The sequence below is a fragment of the Halichoerus grypus genome, chromosome 10 (assembly GCF_964656455.1).
Source record: "Halichoerus grypus chromosome 10, mHalGry1.hap1.1, whole genome shotgun sequence".
In the NCBI taxonomy this organism is placed as follows: domain Eukaryota; kingdom Metazoa; phylum Chordata; class Mammalia; order Carnivora; family Phocidae; genus Halichoerus; species Halichoerus grypus.
In genome coordinates, this window is record NC_135721.1 from 48,363,240 (window position 1) to 48,383,141 (window position 19,902).

At 40.3% G+C, this 19,902-nt stretch overlaps 1 protein-coding gene across 1 annotated transcript in view; it reads right to left on the reverse strand.

Annotated features, from left to right (window-relative positions):
- Positions 1-4,176: 4,176 nt before the first annotated feature.
- Positions 4,177-19,902, reverse strand: part of STAMBP (STAM binding protein) — a 47,242-nt gene continuing 31,516 nt past the window's right edge. The window contains exon 11 of the transcript XR_013441734.1: positions 4,177-8,393. The gene's annotated coding sequence lies outside the window, so the exon portion shown is untranslated. The remainder of the gene's footprint in view (positions 8,394-19,902) is intronic.

Below are 19,902 nucleotides of genomic sequence, written 5' to 3' on the forward strand. Positions count from 1 at the left end.
ATTCCCTCTGCCAGTTCCTAATTTTGGGGAATTACAGACCGAGGGAGCTGCCTTAACACGCCTAACAAGACTCACAGCTTGTAGAATGTTCCACAGTCCTGTGGTTCTTGCTCTTCTTTTCATAATTCGTGTACTCTCCCTGGGCTACTGTTTCATTCCCCACACTATCAGCCACCAGCTCTGTGGTGAGTACTCTCAGCTCCACGTTCCCACAGTCCTCACACCTGACGCCTAATCCAGACTGAAATTACCAAGTGCCTTTTGGACATCCCCACCCAGATGACCCTCCAAACCTGAACCTTTGTCCCCTCCCCTCAACACTACTGTGCCTCCTGGGTTCCCTACCTCAGAGTCTTTCCCTTTGGCCCTTCAGGCTAGAAACTCCAAGTCAGTCTAGACCCCTCCCTCTCCCTCATGCTCCGCAACCAGCTGGGCTCCCTTCCTGGTGGCCCTCCCCTCCAAGATGCCCCTCAGCTCTGCAGCCTCCCTTCCACCCCTGCTAGCCCCGCTCTGCTTCAGACTCTGGCCTGACACGGCTTCCTGACTGACCTTCCTGACTCTGCCCCATCCAGCGCTTCCCAAGTGTGGTCCCCAGCCTGAGCGGAAGGCAGCACCAGCATGACCTGGTAACCTGTTAGAAATGCACATTCTCATGCTTCACCCAGACGGATGGAATCAGAAACTCCGGGGGTGCCCAGGATACCTACCCTTCACCAGAAGAAGCATGCACTGAATATCTGCTTAAGGTGTCCTGGGAACCCCCCACCTCCACCCGTGATTCAGCCCAAGACTAAGGAGCTTGTGTGGGGGGCAGCAGGTGAACAGGGCACGTGGGATTTCTTTTCCAGGTATAAATGGTATTTCCCTTCAGCTTTGAGCTGTCCAGACAGGCACAACTGCACCCACACTGGGGACCCTGCATGAGAGTTCTACATGGTTTTGGTGGCCTGGAGCAATGGCCTGGTGCAGGTCTGTCTTCCTTATGAATTGAGGATTAACAGGAGTACGGATAAGGAGTGATGGAAACCAGAGGATAGATTAGGGAAGGCTTTAGATGAGGACTTCTGATTGTCCCCGTGGGGAAGGGACACTGTAGCCATCGTGAGGTATACTTATCTTTTGACAACTGACCTGAGTGCTTAGTGTGAAGCCTAAACTCCAGGCCTCATGGGAAGCTTCCCGGAGCCTTTTAGGTCCCTGCAAAAGCCCTCACTAGCTGGTGGGGCATGCAAGGCAGCGGATGAGGTGGGAGCTGTCCAGCAGGGACAGACTGCTGTCAGTCCTCACTGGCCGAGGCAACGAAGAGCTAGTGCCTGGGTCATGTGCTTTTCCTCTGAGTCTCCCTCCACGGGTGGGGATAGGGCGCCAGTCTCTCTCACCCAGATCAGGAATCTAAAGGGGCATCGTGGGACGCCTGGATGGCTCAGTCGGTTAAGCGTCTGCCTTCGGCTCAGGTCATGATCCCAGGGTCCTGGGATCGAGCCCCGCATCGGGCTCCCTGCTCAGTGGGGAGTCTGCTTCTCCCTCTCCCTCTGCCCCTCCCCCTGCTTGTGCTCTCTCTCTCTCTCTCTCTCTGACAAATAAATAAATAAAATCTTTAAAAAAATAAAATAAAGGGGGCATTCTTTCCCTTCACAGCGTGGGGTTGGCTCCGTTTCCTTCCAAGCATTCAGCACTGAGGCCAGGAGGTTCACACCTTGTTGGCACAGTCAGCTGATAAACAATAAAGAGCCTGTAATCAAAGGGGTTTGGTCCTGAGTCAGGGTCCAAGGAGCCCAGAAATCAGAAAGGAAAGCTATCTGAATAAAGTGAAGCTCTTAGGAAATTCTTAGGAGATGCAGTCTACCTTGACTATAACAGAGAGAAGGAGGGGTGGGGGAGGCAGGTGGCAAAACCAGGTATCAGAGGTACTCGATTTTTTATACTATGAGGAAACCCACCCTTAAGATTTGTCTCCCCCTCCACCCCGTTTCAAAAATCAATGCAAAAAAACCTCAAGAGTACAAAAATGCATATTTTAGAAAGCAGACATCTCCTGCAGTCTCACACAAACCTGAATCAGAGATGGCCATTGTTAACAGTATCATGTGTATTCTTTCCGATTTTTTCCAGATTTTTCTACCAATTTGTATATTACTTTATAAAGATGGAATTATAACATATGTTTTTACAACTGTTCTGAAACTTGCCATGTCCTCTTAATAATATTCTTGGATGTCTTTCCAAACCAGTTCATATCATTTTTTAAACCCTTGCATAGTTTTCCATAGTTGGGATATATTATAAATTATTTAAACTATATCCTATTGATGGACTCTTGGGTCATTTCCAATTTTTTTACATATGTAAACATTGTTGTAATTAATAAAACTTTATATATGTGCTTTTGTGTGCATGTGTGAGTGTGTCTATATGATAATTTTCTTAAAGCAGAATTGTTTGATCAAGCAAGAACATTTGAGACATTGGTGGAAACTGACAAATTGTCTTCTGAAAAGGTTGTACAAGTTTACACTCCTGTCAATAGTGTATGAGACCACCTCCTCCTTCACACACTTCAGACACTGAATAGCAATGATTTTTTCAATGATTTTTCTGTCCATTACATTTCTTTATTACATTTGGAAACATGCTAATTTTCATATGACTCATTTTTTTCCCTGATTATAAAAGTAATACACACAATGGTTAAAAAAAAGAAAAATTAGAAATAGGTGTTTGCATCTTGAGTTGTTTGCTTCAGTGGGCAGTTGCTCAACTGAGCCGTCTGTCTCTCCTTGTGCCCGAAAGAACCATGTGGCAATTAGCTATCTTTTAACTTTTTCCTAATTCAAAAGGAGAAACTTAGCACCTTCTCGTTTTATTTTTTATTTTTTCTAATTAGGTTTCATGCCCAATGTGGGGCTTGAACTCATGACCCTGAGATCAAGAGTCATATGCTCTACTGACTGAGCCAGCCAGGTACCCAGTACCTTAAATTAAAATTCAGGGGAAGCTGCGGGGCTCAGGCAGTTAAACATCCGACTCTTGATCCCAGCTCAGGTCTTGATCTCAAGGTCGTGAGTTCAAGCCCTACGTTGGGCTCCACGCTGGGTGTGGCGCCTACTTAGAAAAAAAAATAAAATTTAATTAAAATGTATAATTATTTGGTAACTAATGAGAATGAACACATTTGGCATTAACTTTTTTTTTTTTTTTTTGGTCTTTCTCTGAGAATGGCTGGTTCATGTCTATTTTTCCATTGGATGGTTCATTTTAATCTTCTTGAATTAAAAGAGTTCTTGGTATGTTTCATTAGTGATACTATTAGCCTTTTGCCTATCCCAACGGTTGCAAATATGTATTTTCCTCCCAGTTTAACATTTGCCTTTTGATTTTGTCTCGGAGCATTTGCCTTATTGAAGTTTAATCAAAGGTCTTTCTTTTTTGGTGTCTGTGTTTCAAAACATTCTTAGGAATGCTGAGCACTTATTTTTTTTATTCTCTTTTTATATTTAATTGTGGTAAACTACACATAACATAACATGTACCATCTTAACCATTTTTAAGTGTACAGTTTACTAATGTTAAATATATTCACTTTGCTGTGCAAACCATGTCCAGAATGTTTTCATCTTGCAAAAATAAAACTCTGTACCCATTAAACAACAACTTTCCCCAGCCTCTGGCAACCACCTATTTTCTGTCTGTGTGACTTTGACGATCCTGGGCACCTCCTGTAAGTGGGATCATACAGTATTTGTCTTCGTGTGTCTGGCTCATTTCATTTAGCATCATGTCCTTGAGATTCATGCATGTGGTAGCATGTGTCAGACTTTCCTTCCCTTTTAAGTCTGAATAATATTCCACTGCAGGCATTTGCCACATTCATTCATTCATCCACGGAAGGACACCTGAGTTATTTCTACTTCTTGTCTGCTGTGAATACTGCTGCGAATGAATATGAACAAATACCTCTTCAAGGCACTGCTTTCAATTCTTTTGGGTATATACTCAGAAGTGGCTTTCGTGAATCACGCGGTATTTAAGTATTTTTAGGAACCACCACACTGTTTTCCACAGCAGCTACACATTCAGTGTATAAGTGTTTGTTTCTCTACATCCTCACTGACATTTTTTGATAGTAGCCATCCTAATGGGTGTGAGGTGGTAGCTCTGTGTGTTCCAAAAAAAAAAAAAATTAAGTAGACTTTATTTTCTGGAGTAGATTTAGGTTTACAGAAAAACTGAGCAAAAGTACAGAGATTTACCACACGCACCTTACCCCCCCCCCCCCGCCAACGAATATCCTCCCCCACAATCAGCATCTCCAACCAGACAGGTACATTTTTTACAATCAATGAACCTATGCTGACATGTCATTATAACCCAAAGATCACAGTTTACATTAGAGTTCACTTTTGATGTACATTCTATGGGTTTTGACAAATGTATGATGACATGTATCCATCATTACAGTGTCAGGATAGTTTTGCTGTCCTAAAAATCCCCTGCGTTCCATCCATTCATCTCTCTCCACGCACCCCAACTCCTGGCAATCACTGATTTTGTCATTGTCTCCATAGTGTTGATTTTCCAGAATGTCACACAGTCTGTAGCCTCTTTATTTTTATTTTTTCTAGGCTTTTTAGACTGGCTTTTTTCACTTAGTCATACGCATTTAAGGCTCCTTTCGTGTCTTTTTATGGTTTGATAGCTCATTTCTTTTTAGTGCTAAATAACAGTCCACTGTCTGGATGTACCAGTTTATGTATCCATTCACCCACTGCTTCCAAGTTTTGTCAATTATGAATAAAGCTTCTCCAAACATCCTTGAGCAGGTATTTGTGTAGCTGTGAATTTTCAACCCATATGTGTACCAAAGAGTGCGACTGCTGGGTAATATGTGAGGGTATGCTTCGTTTTGCGAGAAACTTCCAAACTGGCTTCCAAAATTGGTGCACCATCTTGCATTTCCACCAGCAATGCTACTCCACATCACTGTGGTTTTGATTTGTATTTGCGTGTTTATTTTTATTTTTATTTTTTTTATTTTATATATATAGAGAGAGATAGAGAGCACATGCGAGCAGGATGGGGGACAGAGGGAGAGGGAGAGAGAGAATTTTAAGCAGGCTCCACACCTCACACGGAGCCCGAGGTGGGGTTGGATCTCATGACCCTGAGATCATGACCTGAGCTGAAATCAAGAGTCTGAGGCTTAACCGACTGAGCCACCCAGGGCCCCCGAGCACTTCTTTTTAATGTCAAAAAATCTCTTCCACTTGACAGTTGTTGATCTTTTAATTTCTTTGAGGGAAGGCAACAGCTAATACCATTTATTCACTCTTTTTGCCATTTTATTTTTGTCAAAATAGAAATTCAGTTATTTTCTTCTGATTTAAAAGGAATACTCACTCAAAACACTTCAGGAAAAAAAGTATGAAGTGGAAAATAAAAATCCCCAGCATGCAAAAAGTCACTATGGATTAAACTCTTTGCAGACATTTTCAATACAAATACACATTTAGAAAAATGGTATTGTCCTGCATACACAGCTTTATAACTACATAATTTATTTCACTTTATCATCTTTCATCTGCCACTAGAACGTTAGCTCCAGGAAGGCAGGAGTTGCTTTTACTTTTTTTCCCCTCACTGCTGTATCCCTTTGTGACTAGGGGAGGCCCTGACGTACGTGGGCACTCAATATCAGTTACGTGAAGAAATCAAGAAACCCCATTTTTATCACCTAACACAATGTCTTGGAATTTCTTTTTTCTGTGTCCATAAATATATATTTTCACCAACATCTATTTTATTGGTTGCATATATTTCATTTTTTTTTTCGTTTTAAACTTTTAAAAAAGATTTTATTCATTTATTTAAGAGAGAGAGCAGGGTGGGGGGGAAGGGGAGAGGGAGAAGCAGACTCGCCACTGAGCAGGCAGCCCCCCTCAGGGCTCAATCCCAGGACCCAGGACCTAGGACCCTAGGACCCTGGGATCACGACCTGAGCCAAAGGCAGATGCTTAACTGACTAAGCCACCCAGGGGCCTGGGATTGCATATATGTCAATGTATTTATTGAACCAGTCCTTTACTGACTGGCTGTCTAACTAGCTTCCAATTTGTCACTATTATAAACAATACTGTAATGCATATGTTTTCACTTATGCTTGTGAACCTCTGGGATTCTCTCTCCTTAGATCATTCCAAAAAGAGAAATCTCTTGGTCAAGGAGAATGCACATTTTAATTATAAATCATTTTGCTAAGCCAGACCTCCAGAACGTAATTGCAATTTATTCTTCCACTCAAGTACAAGATTGCTACTTTCCTTACAACCTAGCTAGAGAGCATCAAACTTTTAAATCTTTGTAATCTAATAGGTAAAAAATATTGTCATACTGGGGTTTAAATTTGCATTTATTTGGTTACTAGTGCATTACACGTCTTTTCTTGTTTATTGTCAATATGTACTAATTTTGTGCATTTTTCACTGTTATTAGGGTGTTTAATCTTTTCTTACTGATTTACGATAACTGTTGCTATATTAAAGATATTAATTAACCTTTTATATGTTGTGAATGTTGACATTTTTATTCCTAGTTTGTTATTTTTTCAAAAATTATTTTCTTGGTATCTTTTTCCAACTGGAAGTTCTATTGAAATTTTTTTTTTAATTGAAGAATAACACACATACAGACAAGTAAACATATTGTAAGTGTGCACTGAGTCTTTATACCCACATAACCACTTTCCATGTAACTTCTCCTAGTCAATAATCTTCCCAAGGTAAATGCTATCCCGATAAAGTTTTAACTTTTGACATAAAAATATCTGTCTTACCCTTCATGGTATGTATTTTTGGGCCATGTTTAAAGAAGTCATTCCTCAACTCATAATTATGTAAATATTCACCTACATTTTATTCTGGCACTTTTGTTATTTCATTTCTTATATTGAAATCTTTATTGAATCCAGCAGAAATCTATTCTAATGTAAACTATGAGATAGGTTCAAGGTTCCCTGTCTTCCCTGTTCCCCCAAGAGCTACGACCCAAACACTATTTGTTAACTAAACAATATCACTTATAAACCAGTCAACACCATCTCCATGATTTGAATGTTCTCTCTTTCTGCACTCTGCCCTCTTCTTTTATCTGCCTACTTATTTCTGTACCAGTATCTCACCATTTTAATTATAGCTCTAGGTTTTAATATCTGCAGAAATAAATATTGTATTGTTACTCTCTTTCAAACATTTCTTGGTTGTTACTGTTCATTTATTCTTCCAGAAAAGCTTTAAAATCATTTTGTGAAATTCTTGCACCAAATCCCCTGAAAAAATTGAGACCCCTAACTGGAGTTACATTGAATTTATATACTAACTGATAAAATGTTTATATCTTTGTGCTGTTTGACTTCATTTATGTCTTTCCACTTATTCAAAATTTTATCTTCCTCAATAACATCACGAAGATTTCATCACATAGATTCTGCAGAGTTCTGTTTTCTTAACGAGGTTTTTTATATTTTTATTGCTGCTATATTGACATTTTTGTTATATATTCTAACTCATTACTGATGTATAGGAAATATATACATTTATAATATACACGTGTATATTATTATATACACATATACACATATATCTAGTCATCTTACTAAACTCATTAGTTTGAAGTTTTTTTCTAGATAATGTATCATCTGAAAATGTTTATTTCAACCAATATTTCTACATTTTATTTATTTTCTTATTTTTATTACACTATTTAGAACTTCCAGAACAATGTTTAACATTTTGCCCTTGTTACAAAAGGCATCCTTGTGTTTAATGAAAATGCGTCTAGTTTGGTATTCTCAACCCATCTCCTCTAACCTCCACATTCATTAAATCTGAGGGGGATCCAGGTGACTGTGCTTTGTTAGCTACACAGGTAATATTGAAGCATGTTCTTTCCCAATACACCACTGAGGACCCTATTCTAGTATTATTCAATATAATTTGCATTGTTTTTCATCTTAAGGAAGTATCGCTCCATTCTAAGTTTAAGAGTTATTCATTGGGAGTTGGATTTCCTAAAATGTCCATTTCAGCATCTCAATGACCCTCCCACTAGGATAAAATATGAAAGCGTACCTGTTTGAAGGCACCCAGAACTACCAAAGCAGGTAGGACATAAGAGGCCAGGTTTCTAGAGAGAGGAAACTCATTTGGGTAAATCTGATATTCTCTGCCATCTTCCTCTTGAGACATCTTCCCATACTATAGCAGCACAGGGCAGAGACCAAGAAGTTGATCAAGCAGTGGGGCTCCGGGCTGGCTCAGTCGGTGGAGCATGCAACTCTTGATCTCGGGGCTGTGAGTTCGAGCCCCATGTGGGGTGTAGAGATGACTTAAAAATAAAATCTTAAAAAAAAAAAAAAGAAGAAGTTGAGCAAGAAGTAGTAACTAAGAGACTAAGAAGCTTACAAGTGCTTTTAGCAGAATTTTGGGGCAAGGGAGAAAACCACTGGAAATCAGAGCCACTGTGGGGAGGGGCCTGTCAAACACTCTGGGTCCACTGGGACCTGATGGTCACCTTTATGTATCAACTAGGCTAGACCACAGTACCCAGATATTTGGCCAAACATTAGTGTAGGTGTTTCTCTGGAGGAATTTTCAAGATGAAACTAATGTTTAAATCAGTAGACTTCAAGTAATGCAGATTATCCTCCACAAGAGGGGTGGGTCCCAGCCAATCAGCAATGACCTTAACAGAAAAGACTGATCTTGGAAGAAGAGGGAAAAGTAGAAAACAAATTGTAAGGTGGTGAGCTTATACACAAATATATCAGTAATTACACTAAATTTAAACTGAGTAAATATCCCTATTTAAAGATAAAGATTGTTTAACTGGATATTTGATGATATTAAATTGGCAATTCACTACTTATAAGAGATGCACCTTACATACAAAGATTCAGTAAAACTGAAAGAAGCACTAGTCAAAACAAAGTCATACCAACATCAAACAGCGTATGTTTTAAGGCAAAGAGCAGTCATAAATGAAAGAGACATTTTATAATATAAAAAGGTCGGTCCACCAGAGGATATAACAATTCCACATTTGTATGCACCGAATAGCATATATATATATATATATATATATATATATATGGACAGAGAGAGAGAAAAAATTAACTAAACAAAAAGGAGAAATAGATATATTTGCAATCATACTGGGAGTAACACAATTTTCTCAGTAACTGATAGAAGAAGAAGGCACAAAAACCAAGAAAGATGTAGAGTATTTGAACAGGATTAAATCTTATCTGGTACAGAATGTTGAGTGAACATTTTTGTTTCCCTGAAATCGTCGCTATGGCCCCAACTGCAAACAACAGGCTCTAGGAGATGGCCAAAACTGGAGCGCAACCCCTCCCCCAGGCCTTACTGAGAGGCAGCTCAGCCACCTTTCTGGTTTCGTTCCCCACACGTGTCTATGTGGGAAAGCCAGAGAGAGAGGGAGACGGAGTCTTCCCAGCCGAGTCCTCAGTCTTGGGGGAGAGCAGTGTTGTAATGAGAGGGGATTTTCCTATTACTCTGCAGAGAGGGCTGCATCCCCGCCAAGTAAGGGGGGATTCCAAGAGGACAGTTTGGAAGATCTAGGTGCCCAGAATAGTTTTCACTCTCCATTTGGCTGTCTGCCCGTGCAGTGGCTGTGCTGGACTGCCCTGAGCCCACCTGAAGGTGCTGGGGGAAGACAGTAATACAGCAGCCAGTGGGGAAGTCTGTGGAGTAGACCGGACACCCTCAGTTTTGGGGTGTCCTCATAGGACCAATGGGCACAGGGAATGTGGTTGGGCTGGAGCCTTCTTGCTAATACTCCACCCAAGAGAAAGGCTGTGGTTGTACCACTGGAGAGGGTAGGGACAAGGGAGGATGAAAGTGTTTGAACCAGGCCAGACTTCCCATATCAAGGAAGTGTGAGCTTGGGTAGGGAGGTGCAGTTTGCATGGGACCCACAGAAAACTCCACACGTGATCGCTACAAGAAAGCCAGCATTTGACAGTCAGTGCTAAATGAAGTAACAGCCAAAGGGGAGAACTTTGAAATCTACCATACATCTAAGTAAAAAGACACATGTCCTTCCTTTTTCCTCCAGCCCTCTGAGATGACCCTAATCCGGGAGGAGATAGAAACAGATGACACCCCTTTCCACTTTCTAAGTGTTCCAAACCTTGGGCTGGCCTGGGAGGTATCCCAGGATCCCTATTCTTTCCCTTACTTATTTTCAGGCTGTGCCCTCGACAGAGTCCCTTGACTCCCACAGTCATCCTGTCGTTCCCATCAATCCCTACCCTCATCCCCAGACAGGAAAAGCTGGAGGAGAATAATAGGGGAAAGGGGGGCTAGAGGGCTTTAAAAGCACGGTTGATAGCCTCCCTGCTAGACGGTTATTTTAAAAGTCAAGATCCACCTGACACTTGGGCCTGCCCACCCAGAAGGGTGGCATTTTTTTAAAGATTTTATTTATTTGAGAGAGAGAGAGAGAAAACAAGTAGAGGGGGAGGGGAAGAAGGAGAGGGAGAAGCAGACTCCCTGCTGAGCAGGGAGCCTTACAACGTGGGGCTGGACGTGGGGATTGACCCCAGGACCCTGAGATCATGACCTGAGCCAAAGGCAGATGCTTAACCAACTAAGACACCCATGTGTCCCCAGAAGGGTGGCTTTTAAATGAAAGCAGGAACCATCCACCTTCATTTTGTGAGTAGGGGCTGTGGTCTCCGTGGGCTGTTAGGATCCTCTGTCCATCTCTCTAGGCAAGAGAAGGATGTTTCCTCTGCAGAGCTAGAGTCCCCAAAGGGTGATTCACAGCAAAGTACTGGCCTTAGGCCTCATTGTTATTACTATGATTGCTATTATCAATACTGCCACTTACTGAGTTGTATCTATGTGTCACAAATTGTACTAAGCCCTGTGTATGCATTCACTTATTTACTCCTGGTATTCACATTTTATGAAATTGAGGACTTTGAAGCTGGAGAGGGTAAAGGCACTTAGTTAAGTGACATAGCCGGTAAGTGAGGAAGCCAGGAATCCATCCCAGGTCAGTCTGGCTCTGGAGCCCACTCGTGACCTCAGCATTATGCCCTCCCCTAGTGCTGAGGGGAAAAATATACTTGCAACTTGGGATCAGCTGAGAACTACCAGAAGTATCACTTGCAGTGTCTGAAGGTGAGGTTCTCCCATAACAACATAGGGCAAATAATTTAGAATGAGTCTTAATTTCAAAATGTTACAGCAAACGCAGGTCCTTCTTTTCCTACATTTGGTTTAAGTCTTGGCTCGCCAAAATAACCTTGACCACATCAACTGAAGAAACTGTGAAAGCCCAAAATAGAAAAAGGCCACTCAAGACCTCATAAAAGTTAAAGTTTAGAATACATTTTTTCACTGTCTTAAAAATACTTGACTTCAATAACACCTTGTGGTGAGAATGGAATCTGGCAGCAAGAGCAGACTCCGGGAAGAGGCTTTTGAGCTGTTATCCTGGAAAGTGAGTTTGTGTGGGACCAAACCCCTAGGAAGTTCTTTTCCTCTGGCTCTCACAGAACAAGGTCAACTGCCCCAATTTTTATAAATATGAGGCCGATCTCTGACTAGAGCCCAACTCACTGCCCAGTTTTAAAACTTGATCTAAATAAAGCACCCGGGGGGCGACTTTTTGCCTCTGGAGTTGTTAATGCTTCTCCTGAATGGTGGGCTCCCATCCCCAGTTTTGTTTATTGATTGTGCTTATTATTTGTGTTTTTATTCTTTGGACTTAGCTCTGTTCAGCTAGACCCAGAATCCAGTTTATCTTCCCTTGAGTAAGAACAACCTGTGCCTCCTCTAACTCAAATTAAAAGTCTGTTTATTGATCGTTCTACCCCAATTCTATGCCAGCTCTTTAACAAGTTGTGAAAACCCTGGATTCTCAGATGAACATTTGACATAAGGAACAGATGGGCTTTCAAAAGCAATTCTACCACAGGTCACTGCCATAATTTCTGCCCTGCAGTGGCAAGAATAATATCAAATTGTCTGCAACTTTTATTGACCTTTCCTCAGTCTGGGCCATGGACGAATTGATTTTGGTGCTGCTATTCTACTTCATGGGCCAGAGAGGGGCGGGGGGGGTGGTGTGCAGGTTTCCTGAGGGCTGATCCAGGCTGAATTCTGACACCAGTACTTTTCCACTCATTAAAAAAAAAAATCTGATACTATTTTTTTTTTTAAGATTTTTTATTTATTTATTTGAAAGAGAATGAGAGAGAGAGAGAGAGCACATGAGAGGGGGGAGGGTCAGAGGGAGAAGCAGACTCCCCGCTGAGCAGGGAGCCTGATGCGGGCTCGATCCTGGGACTCCAGGATCATGACCTGAGCCAAAGGCAGTCGCTTAACCAACTGAGCCACCCAGGCGCCCCTGATACTATCTTTGGATGGGCTGGTTGCACAGCTCCTTGCTATTAAAAAAAAAAAAAAAAAAAAAAGGAAGGAAGGAAGATATTCTTTTTTACTCTGATGATAGGGCTTTATTTTCCTGGACAAAGAATGGTTTGTATATACAACAGACTCTGCTAGCCAATTATGGACAGAAAGAAGGGCTACAAGATCAAAACCTTGAACACTGAAATGATTACCTGGGTAGGTATTCCCATGTTATTCCCAAGCTCATAAATAAGGAGACAACCACATTGTCCAAAATTTGACTCTCCAAATTTGCTTGTACAGAAACCCTTTGTGGTTACTGCAAGTTCCTTTTCTGCTGTGAAGTGGGAATCGATGTAGTAAGTGGCCCACGGGCTCTCTTACTAAATTTTGGTGAGCTGTGTTAAAACAAAACAAAAACAGTTTGAAAGTTGAGAGCCTCGGACCTTACTCAGCCACCAATAAAGATTGGCAGCTGCACCCCAAGCACTTGCCAAAAATTACAATTCCAAGTTCACTGTCACTGAAAAGGAACTTGGAGTTGTTTAAAATCCATGCGGTCCAGCATCTAGGTTCAGCTGGATTAGCAGACAGCTCGCTGTCTGAGCTGAACTAGATACTGCCCCACCGCCTGCACCCACCTGAGCTCCAGCAGAATTACTATTACTATATATTGTGCTTTACTACATATTGTACTTCACTATATTATATATGTTATATATAATATATACATATTTTACTATATATTGTGCCAACTTTTACATGGCAAAATAGAGCCCTCTATGTGTTGTTTGGGTTCATTATATACATGTTTGTATTATTTATGACATCACACATCATGTGGCTCATCCATAGTGGGAATGTATTCTAGATTCATCTGCCCTCACATTCAATCAATTTATCTTCTCTTTCTAATATTTCACATATCCTGGAAAACCTTTCTACTAGGTATCCAGAGTCTGGGGTCTTGACACTTAGTGGGCACAAATATTTGTTTAAAGAATTTAAAGTGGAGTACAAATAAATTATAACTATAAAGGGTATAAGTGAAATTATAAACGTGGAGTATAACTGAAGTGAAAACATTCATTTCTCCCTTACTTGGGTTCCCTCAACACTCATATGTAAAGTTGTTGCTCATCCTGTGTACACTCATCATTTAGGAAGAACCTACTCTTATGCTCTTTCATGAGAGCATGGCTCCTTTATCTAATGCCACTATTCACTCCTTGAAGACAGAAAGCACAGCATTTACTTCTGTGTACTTTGAACAGTGCTCTGCACACAATAGGTGCTCAATAAATGCAAATTAAATGAATGAATGACCCTGGCCTGGATGTGTGATCCATGTTTTGGGGAGTGAAGGGGTCATTACCCCATAACGCGGTGTTATTATCTAGAGCCAATAGTACTTGGAGTATCATTTCTATCTTAATAACTTGCTCACCTTAGGTCATACTGCCCACAGTGGCGATGGTAAGACCTCGCTTTTTCCTCCTCGGCACCTATTGTAGACATCTGTTCCTTTTGCTTGCCCAGCATCCACTCCTCCTTCTGCTCTTAATGCCATCATGATTTTTCTTTGGAGAATGAATTCTCCCCCACTCTCAGTGCATGTGGTTCAGTTGGTGTATAGGCACAAGGCCCAGGCCTGGCCAATCAGAGCAGTCTATCCCCCTGGCCACAGTGACTGGTCCTAGGATGAAGTCATGACCAAAGCCATGACTGAACAACTCAATTCCAGGAATTTGTTTTGGAACTGTTGGATACAGAAGTTCTCTTTTTCTTGTTGGACTTACCAAGACAATAGGATATAAACCTATAGCCAACGAAACTACTCTATTGGAAAAACTTATTTAAATGAACACACACACACACACACACAAAATATAAATGAACAAACACTGAGTATATAGGAGCCAAGAGAGGAATACAAAATGAGTCTTGGGGTGCCTGGCTGGCTCAGTCAGTGGAGCATGCAACCCTTGATCTCAGGATTGTGAGTTCGAGTCCCACGTGGGTTGTAGAGATTACTCAAAAATAAAATCTTTAAAACAAAACATAAAAAACAAAATGAGTCTTGATGACAGTGGGCACTGGATCCAGCTGTGCCTGAACACCAATCTGAATTGAATTTTCTGTCAGTGCAATGAAAATAGTTCAAACTAACACAGCATTCTATTCTCGTTATATGGTCTCTTCCTAGGCCACGTTTAAGTTCTAAGGGTCATAATCAGAGGCTTTGTGCTTACAGAACAACACTAGGACTGGGAGCTAAAATATTTGTGTAAACTTATCCCAAGTCTACCATGGTTCAATTAAGAATAATTTAAAACTCCAAAGCCAAGGGGGAAGTATAGAACACTAAGCTGAGTGAGAGGAGTTCTAGACACAGATGTTTAAGCATGGCAAGCAGGGCTGTTAAGAGCTGTTCAAGGTGGCAAAGGGGCCAGTGCTGTTTTTAAGACAAAGTGAGGTAAAGAGAGGAGACTGCCAGGAATCGGGAAACTAACTACAGGGACCGACTGAGGAATATCTAAGAATAGTCCTACTTCCTTTAGTCTAGGTGATGTTTCCACTTCTTTCACCCACTAATAACCCATTACTATTTCTCCAACACAAGTAACAACCTAGGTCTCACTCAGGCCCCAGGAAAAAGACAGAAATAACCCTCTGGCCATTGTGGGAGTTCTTTTTTGGAGGAGAGTGAGATGGGGAAAGTAATCCTTCCCTAGGAACTGATCACAGAGACCTGCTAAGCCCAGATGGATACAGGGACTTCTACAGGCCAAGAGCCCAGTTCTCTCTTCTTTAGGTCAGTTCTTTCTCGGCTCTCCACCCTCCAGGTTTTGTCCAAAGATCTCTGCTAGCTCTTGCAGGCAAGTTTTATGTTGAATGGGTTCCAGTGGTGAGGTCATCCTAATGGAAGGTTTCCATATATGACATGCCTCTGCGGCTGCGCCCAAGAGCATTCCCAAGGCCCTTTCACTGATGCTGTCCAAGAATAAGATCTTGGCCGAATTCCCACATTGAAGGGGTAGTGGAGGTTTGGGTTCTGAAAATAGCAGGCATTGTCCTTTTTGTCCAATTATAAAAGCAATATTGTTCTCTGTAGAATATTTGGAAAATTCAAAAAAAGTATAGAAGGGGAAAAAAAAGAATAATCACACCATAATTCCATCATCTGCAGATAACTAATATTCATATTTAGGTGTGCTTCTTTCTCATAGTTTTATGAATACATGTATCTATGTATATTTCAGGAAGGCAGTGTTGCATTGTGGTAAGAGTGTGGGTTTGGAAGTCTGACACCACTCATTCAGAGTTCTGTGGTCTTTGGCAACTCATCTCTTCAAGTCTTAACTCCTTCAACAATAAAGTTTGCTAATTTTTAAATTAGTGTAGCACCAGTATGGTATTATTTTAACTTACAAGTTTATAATAAGAGCTATCTGGTAATAAAATTTCCCCCAACATTCATCTTCTTTCAATTTTTAAAAAATGGTTATTTTACTTATTCCAGATTAGTTTTAGAATAATATTTCCAAGTTAAAAAAAATGAGGGGTGCCTGGATGGCCCAGTTGGTTAAGCATCTGACTCTTGATCTCAGCTCAGGTCTTGACCTCAGGGTGGTGAGTTCAAGCCCCGCATTGAGCTCCATGCTGGGCGTGGAGCCTGCTTTAAAAAAATGAGATTTTTGTTGACTTGCATTTAAATTTATGGATCAAGTAAAAAAGAATTAACATCTTTAAAGCACTAAGTCTTCCCCTCATGGAATATCGCGTATCTGCCTACCCGTTTATTTTCTTCATGTCCTTCTGTAAAGCTCAGTTTTCTTCCTGTTAAGTCTTGCACATTTCCTGTTCATTTTGTTCCAAGGTATTTTATAGTTTTGGTTGCTAGGATGAATGAGATTTTTTTCCCCCAACTGCAACTGGTTGTTTCTTTCTTTCTTTCTTTTTTTTTTAAGATTTATTTGAGAGAGAGAGAGCGAGCATGAGGCACAAGTGGGAGGAAGGGGAAGAGGGAGAGAGAGAGGGAGAAGCAGACTCCCTGCTAAGCAGGGAGCCTGACACAGGGCGATCCCAGGTCCCTGAGATCATGACCTGAGCTGAAGGCAGACACTCGACCAACTGTGCCACCCAGGCACCCCTAACTGGTTGTTTCTTGAACTAGGAAAGCTATTTCAGAAGTTTTATATATGTCTTTTAGTGGACAACTGCTGCTCTTTATTAGGTCTACCCATTTTTCAGGATTGATTATCTCTAGATTTCTAGGTAGATACTTAGTTTGCAACCAAAAACTGTGTCTCCTTTCCAACAGTAAACTCTTTATCCACTTCATTACATTGGCTACATTATTCTTTCAGGACACTGTGAGATAATAGTGGTTAGAAAGGGTCTGCCTTATCCCTGACATTATTTCTTTGTTAAGAATGATGCATGTTGGGGGTGCTTGGGTAGCTCAGTTGGTTAAGCATCTGCCTTTGGCTCAGGTCGTGATCCTGGGGTCCTGGGATCAGCCTGCATCGGGCTCCCTGCTCAGTGGGGAGTCTGCTTCTTCCTCTCTCTCTGCTCCTCCCCTCCCCTGCTTACTCATACTCGCTCTCAAATAAATAAAATCTTAAAAAGAATGATGCATGCTGAATGTGTTGAATCACTATTGTACACAATATTGTACACCTGAAAATAATGTAACACTTAACAATGAGTTAACTCCAATAGAATAAAAAAAAAAAAAGAATGATGCTGGGTGTTCTTTCAGATTTATCATGTTAATGAAGCTTCTTTTCCCCCCTAATTTATTAGGGGAGTTTCAAAAATAAAGAACAAATGTTCTTTATTAGGTAGAGACTCTTAGGTCTGTTTTTTTCCTTTGACCTACTTCTGCGAAATATGATTTTAGCGGATTTCTTTTATGGGGCCATTGTTACATTCTCAACAAACTCACCAAATGCATCAGGGCTCTGGAGCTGGGCAGACATGGGTTGCCATCCTAGCCTACCACTTACTACCTGAGCATCATGAGCAAGTACTAATATGTTCTTTTTTTTTTTTTTTTTTAAGATTTTATTTATTTATTTGACAGAGAGAGACACAGCGAGAGAGGGAACACAAGCAGGGGAAGAGGGAGAGGGAGAAGCAGGCTTCCCGCTGAGCAGGGAGCCCGATGCAGGGCTTGATCCCAGGACCCCATGACCATGTCCCGAGCCTAAGGCAGATGCTTAACAACTAAGCCACCCAGGGGCCCCGAAAGTACTAATATGTTCTAAGTTCTAATGCATCATGGCATGGACAACAAATGCTGGTAGTTAATGTTCCTTTACTATATTGATAAATTTGTTAGTGCTTTATTTAGGATTTATGTATCTCTATTACTGAGCTTGGTGTGAAGTGTATGTATGTGTGTGTCCACATGATTTATTAGGTTGTGTTCATAAAAATGAGTTATGTTGGTTTTCTTATTTTCCTATGCTCTACAACAGTTAAAACAGTAAGAGGTATTTATAGACCAAAGTCCACAGCAGCACTACTCACAAGAACTGAGAATGGAGCCAACCTAAGTGCCGATCAATGGATGAGTAGATAAACAAAATGTGATATATACATACAATGGAATATTATTCAGCCTCAAAAAGGAAGGAAATTCTGACACATGCTACAACATAGATGAACCTTGAGGATGTTATGGTAACTAAAACAAACCAGTTACAAAAAAGACAAATATTGTATGATTCCATCTATATGAGGTATCAAAAGAAGTCAAATGCATTAAGACAGAAAATAGAAGGGTGGTGACCCTGGGGTGGGGGGGTGGGGGAAAGGAGAGATGTTCAATGGGTACAGAGTTTTAGTTTTGAAGATATAAAAGTTCTGGAGATCTGTTTCACAAGAATATGAGTATACACTATATAACACTACTCAACTGTACACTTAAAAATGGTTAAGATGGCAAATTTTATGTTATGTGATTTTTTTGCCACAATAATAATTACTTTAAATGTAAATGGGACAAAATTCTCCAGTCAAAAGACATAGAGTGGCTGAATGGATAAAAAGATAAGATCCTTCCATATGCTGCCTACAACAGACTCACTTCAGATGTAAGGACATACACAGATTGAAAATGAAGGGATAAAAAGAGATGTGCCATGCCAATGGAAACCAAAAGAAAGCTGGTGTAGTGATACTTATATCAGACAAAATGACTTTAAAACAAAGACTGTAAAAAAAAAAAACAAAGACTGTAATAAGAGATAAAGAAGGGCATTACATAATGATGAAGGGGTCAATCCAACAAGAGACTATAACATATGTAAATATTCATGTCAGCAACATGGGAGCATCTAAATATATAAAGCAAATATTAACACACCTCACAAAGAGAAATAGTAGTAAATACAGTAATAGTAGAGGACTTTAATACACACATAAAATCCAGACAGAATATCAATAAGGAAACATCAGCTTTAAACAAAACTTAGACCAGATGAACTTAACAGATATATGCAGAACATTCCATCCCAAAGCAACAGAATACACATTCTTCTCAAGTGTATATGGAACACTCTGCAGGATAGATCATATATTAAGCCACAAAACAAGTCTTCACAAATTTAAAAAGACTGAAATCATACCAAGCATCTTCCAACCACAATGGTATGAAACTAGAAACCAATTACAAGAAGACAACTAGAAAATTCACGAATACGTGGAGATTAAACAACATGCTGCTGAAAAACCAATGGATCAATGAAGAAATCAAAAGCAAAATCAAAATACACCTTGAGACAAATGGAAATACAACATACCAAAACTTACGGGATGCAGCAAAAGCAGTTATTAGAGGGAAGTTCACAGTGGTAAAATGCCTATGTTAAGAAACAAGAAAAATCTCACACAACCTAACTTTAGACCTCAAGGAACTAGAAAAAGAAGACAAATGAAGTCCAAAGTTACTAGAAAAAAGAAAATAAACGTCAGAGCAGAAATAGAGAATAAAAAGATATAGGAAAAAAAATCAATGAAACCAAGAGCTTTTTTTTAAAAAAGGTAAACAAAACTGACAAACCCCTAGCTAGAGTCATCAAGAAAAAAAGAGAAAAGGCTCAAATAAATAAAATCAGAATTGAAAGAGGAGATGTTACAACTTCTACCACAGAAATACAAATGATCACAAGAGACTACTACAATCACCTATCAACAAATTGGACAACGTAAAAGAAATGGATAAATTCCTAGAAACATACACTCTTCAAAGACTGAATCATGAATAGAAAATCTCAACAGACTAATTACTAGGAAGGAGATTGAATCAGTAATTTAAACACTACCTACAAACAAAATTCCAGGACAAAATAGCTTCACTGGTAAGTTCTACCAAACCTTCAAAGAATTAATACCAATTCTTTTCAAATTCTTCCAAAAAAACAGAATAGGAGGGAACATTTTCAAACTTATT